The sequence below is a fragment of the Gossypium hirsutum genome, chromosome D09, assembly GCF_007990345.1.
Source record: "Gossypium hirsutum isolate 1008001.06 chromosome D09, Gossypium_hirsutum_v2.1, whole genome shotgun sequence".
Lineage (NCBI taxonomy): Eukaryota > Viridiplantae > Streptophyta > Magnoliopsida > Malvales > Malvaceae > Gossypium > Gossypium hirsutum.
In genome coordinates this window covers 8,349,123-8,354,222 of record NC_053445.1, presented here as the reverse complement: position 1 = coordinate 8,354,222, position 5,100 = coordinate 8,349,123, and the positions used below count along the sequence as shown (strand labels likewise).

The 5,100-nt window shown below is 31.4% G+C and overlaps 1 long non-coding RNA gene across 1 annotated transcript; it reads right to left on the bottom strand.

The window, feature by feature from the left end:
• Nucleotides 1-794: 794 nt before the first annotated feature.
• LOC121221132 (uncharacterized) lies at nucleotides 795-3,681 on the bottom strand. The gene is made up of 3 exons (XR_005918517.1): nucleotides 3,273-3,681; nucleotides 1,926-2,288; nucleotides 795-1,496 (listed from the first exon to the last, which is right to left on the bottom strand). It is a non-coding gene; the product is annotated as an uncharacterized lncRNA (long non-coding RNA).
• Nucleotides 3,682-5,100: the final 1,419 nt, after the last annotated feature.

Below are 5,100 nucleotides of genomic sequence, written 5' to 3'. Positions count from 1 at the left end.
TAATAAGTACACACTTGTTTGTAATTTGATCCACGTTTTAAATACACACTCCACATCAAATTTGAACTAATATTCAACGCCCAAATTAATGACTAAGCTGATAAACGAACCTGATTGATACAACAATGATACTTCAAGACTTAATTAGAACATTCTAAAATTTGAAGACTAAATTATAATTTGACCCATAATTCAAGACCCTAATGCAATTAACCCAAAACAATAAAAAATATATGAATCCCATAGTTTGTATTTATTATGACAGATAATAATAACATATAAACTACATTTATAATAACAACGATGCCACACATATTTTCCTTTTATCTCAAGGTTCATCCCCCACTCAATAAAAAACCCCTTACTCTTTTCTTTTTCGGTCACTCAAACACATTTTCCTTGCACGAATCAAATACATTTCATCATGTTAATCCCATAATTTCTTACGGATTAAGGTTATGGAGTATTGTGGCACATATAAAAACAATTTACATTATTAATGATGAGTGCTAGTAATCGTGAGTTCGATTACAATACGCTAGTTGTCCCGATCGTCTAATTTAGTATCGTCTAGATTTAGCATTGAAGGTGAAATTGTGAATAATGGAAACTTGGTTTGGATGGATGACTTGTACAAATCAAAGACTTAGAAATGAACCAATAATATGAGAAATCGTGACCCGATTTTTATAAAGTGAAACAAAAAAAAGTCTTTGAAGAAGAAGTAAACTGTGACTCGCTATTTAGCAAAATAGGAACCAACAGTATATTAGAACGCTACACTTCAGAACAAAGAAAGAAAGGAAGGGATAAGTTCAAAAGAAAAAAGGTTTGACGCCACAAGAAGAACCTTGATAAGTCTAAGTAAGTTCTTTCAAGAATAATGAGACAGAATAATCACAATAACTCAAAAATATCCATTCAACATTCATTCAACATAGTCTTACCTTTACTTTGTCCTTTTACAAGCTATTTATAGGCACTAATATGACTATTCAAATTCGACATTCATACCAGCTATTAACAAAATATTAAAATTTAGTTATAAATCTTGATGGGCAGCCAAAGAGTCATGTCTTTTCACTTGATTCATGTATAGCTGAAAAGTCATGCCTCTTCACTAGATGAAGGCTTAATGGTCTTGTAAATGTGCTGCTTGATGTCCCTTTATTTCCCCCTTAACCAAATGAGTTAATGGTTGTGTATTCATCTCTTTAATTGGCACCATAACTAGCTTTGAGTGCATGAAACTGATCAGACTTGAAGAGTCACTCTTGGTCCATTTGAATAGCCACTATAGTGAGCTTTGAGTGCTTCAATATCCACAAAAAATGTTCCCTTTATGCACCAACAATTAAGTGACCAAATGCACACTCTTTTATGCCAAAATTGAAGAGCCATTTGAATGTAACATCATTTGATTCTTCTTGGCAAACTAACATCCCTATTGTAGCTTTAAATTATGTGACTAGCCTTTTGGACTTTCCTACAACAAACTATTGAACACACAATTAATTTATTTAAGAAAAATTAAACACACTATAAATTATGCATTAAAAAGTAACAGCCAAATTAAATAACATACTTATATAAACAAACTCAAACATATTTAACAACTAAGATGTTTAAATGTATGGATTAAGATGTAAACTAAATGAACATATGAGTTACTTAATGCATGACTTAATCTAATGATGCAAACTTTAACTAACATGGGAGTTACATAATGCATGTCATAATTTATGATGCAAACTTACCTAACATGAGAGTTATATAATGTATGACTTTATTAAATCCAGAATACATAGTACATGTCACAATTAAAAGATGTATATTAATAATGCAAGACATTAATTAAAGATGCATATAATACAAAAAGACATAATTAAAAGCTATAGAATTAATTAAAGTAAAATAACACTCACACGCAAAACATTGCATGGACTTGGGACGTTATTTTGGGTCCAATAAGGGTTAGACATCTCATATCCAGCCCAAACTTGCTGAATCAGGCCAATCATCGCCACTTTAAACTTCTTTGATCTAGCAGGTGTTATAAACCCGATGAGAATTTCAATTGGATCCTCTCTTGAAATGGGAAACTTGGAGTTTAGTCCACTTAATGAACTCGAATGCACTTCAATCGTTCCCGTGCATGTATCATCCCCTCCCTCTTCAAAACGATTTGTCCTCAAATCGGGCCATTTGCTTGAAAAAAATCTTTGTTGATCACAGTTCCTTGAATTATTTATTTCTTCTGTTGAGTTGAACACAACTCTTTTCGGAACCTGAAAATCAAAAACATTTTCACAAACAAAATCAGAATGAAGGATTTCTTTCAATCCATCACTTACATGATCTTGGAACAATTCAAAGTTGTTGCAATTCGTATAAACACAATGAATATCAAGCATTCCTTCCAAATGTTGTAAACTCGAGTTAACTCCGGGGATCAAAAACAAAATTTTGTCTTAACATTTCAATCTGACTCGAAAGTTTCATGGCTGGAAACATAAAAGAAACATAAAGGAATTGAAAGCTGTAATCATGCAAAACATGCTCGAATCGTTTCAACCATAATATAGAACAATAATCTCCAGGATCAAAGACTTGATTTTGACTTTGTAGGTCATTAGAATTCACATATTTTGTTTTCAAAAATAATGATAAAACATGGAGCAAATGAAAGTGGCCATCACATTTATCCAAAATAAAATTATGATGCTCACATTCTCTCAACAATAAATTAGGAAATCATGATCCGGGTTTAAATACATAGTTTTGATCACTTGTTTTTGAATGCAATAGAAACTTTTCTTTCAACAATTCACACATGTTAAACAAATAAGATTTACGCATAGGTATGTTCAAACAATCAAAACTCTCAAAATTCCTTCAAACAGGCAAAGATATCCACAAAATTTTCTCACATTGATTTAAAGAATTCACATAACAATCTAAATCAAACATATTAAGCTTTTTACGTGAAAATTCTTTATCACATACGACAATCAAATTTCATTGACATATAGTTGGAACAAAGACATCAATGTCCAAACCATCTTGCAATTTAATGTTATTTGAATCAACACAAAACAAATCACGAGAGAAACATTTTAAAACACTTTCGGGACAAAATCAGCAACTTTATTCAATGAATAACAACAAAACAGGTTATTGTAAAGAATTTTTTTTAGATAAAAAAACATTGGCAAACTTGTCAATGAAATTCAAAGAATACCAATTTGGTTGAATCTCAAGAGGTTTCTTACCTTTCTTACCCTCGGAGATTTGACGAATATTTTTACTCTCCAACTTACCTTTTTCAATCAATTGGAATCATGTCACGTCGGCAATGTAATGAAGTTGGAACTCGCATTGGGTGGAATTTTATAAACTTTTGTTTGAATACTCTCTTATTTTTCACTCGTTTCTTTTTCAATCTCCTTTTCAATCTTTCTTTCTTTTTCCACACTCTCTTTTATTTTTGCAAACTCACACTCACTCTTTATTTCACTTTCTTTTTCAAGAACGACACTCATTTCATTCACACTTTCTTTTATTTCTTCAATCTCAATGGAACATTCATCTTTCACATTTCTTTTCTTCCATTCTCCTTTTTCTCTTTTTCATTTTTTTCTTTTTCATTCTCAAACTCTTTTCAAAGTTCTTTTCTCGATCACATTCTTCTTCTTTCACTTTTCTTTCAATCTTTCTTTTTCATTCAATCTTTTTCATTCATTTCTTTTTTTCTTCTCTCAATTTCTTTTATTGTTTGCTCTTTTTCTCTCATTATCAACTCTTGTCTTTCTTTTCTTTCAAATTCCTTTTTTCTCATTCTTTTGTTACAAGATGGGGTTGACATGAAAGAATTAGAATGAGAAGATTTTCGTTGGGCAAGAGTGAAAGGATTTACATATGAGACACGATCAACTCTTCTTGATTGAACCTCCATGAATGCATACTTTGGTGCACTCGAAGAGATACTTGTGCCTTCTCGTTTGTTACCTCGAAAGGCTTCAAACTTGTGGTTTTCTTTACTCCAACTCAAATTCCTCGACGAACAGGAATCACGACATGGTTCTCTTCTCAAGAAATCATAGGATGATTGACTTTTGACGATCTTGCTTCTATATGATCTAATTTTTTATTTGCTCGGTTTCAGATCGCATAATCCTTCTCATTTCTTTCAACAAGATTTGCAATTCCAACTGAAAAGTTCTTGGGACATGATTTTAGCAAAGGATTAGAAAACAAAAGAAGAATTAAATAGAATATGAACCTCACCAAATTCAGAATCCTCACAAATCCTCTCGGAAGAAAAAAAATTCACTCCACTCGTGTTTCACTCAATTTTGGCTTTTTGTCGCTATTTTAATCTCACCACTCATGCTTTTTTCCTCTCAAGTTCGTCTCAAAGTTCTGGATCGAACTAGTTAGGACCTGATCAAAGAACACTTGCAACAATCAATTAGCAACAAACGGTTGATATGTGGTAGGATAGGTTCAAAAAGGAAAGGAAAAGGTAACAATTTTGTTTTTAATAGAAAGATTTCAATAGTGACAACTTCTCGAAAAATAAAAGATATACCTCAAGATATGAATCGATTTTTTTCAACTTTGAATTGTTTTTTTTTCAAATTTTTTTCACTTTAATTTTTTTTACTTTTTTTGATATTTCAAAACTTCTAATACGATACCTGGATTAGATTTCTGTAGCTTTGATACCAAATGATGTGTGCTCGTAATCGTGAGTTCGATTACAATACGCTAGTTGTCTCAATCGTCTAATTCTGTATCATCTTGATTTAGCATTGAAGGTGAAATTGTGAATAATGGAAACTTGGTAGATAAAAATGGCTAAAAGTAGGTTGGATGGATGACTTGTACGAATCAAACACTTAAAAATGAACTAATAATATTAGAGATCATGACTCGATTTCTATAAAGTGAAATAAAAAAAAAGTATTTGAAGAAGAAGTAAACTATGACTTGCTATTTAGCAAAATAGGAACCAACAATATATTAGAACTCCCCACTTCTAAATAAAGAAAGAAAGGAAGTGATAAGTTCAAAAGAAAAAAGGTTTGACGCCACAAG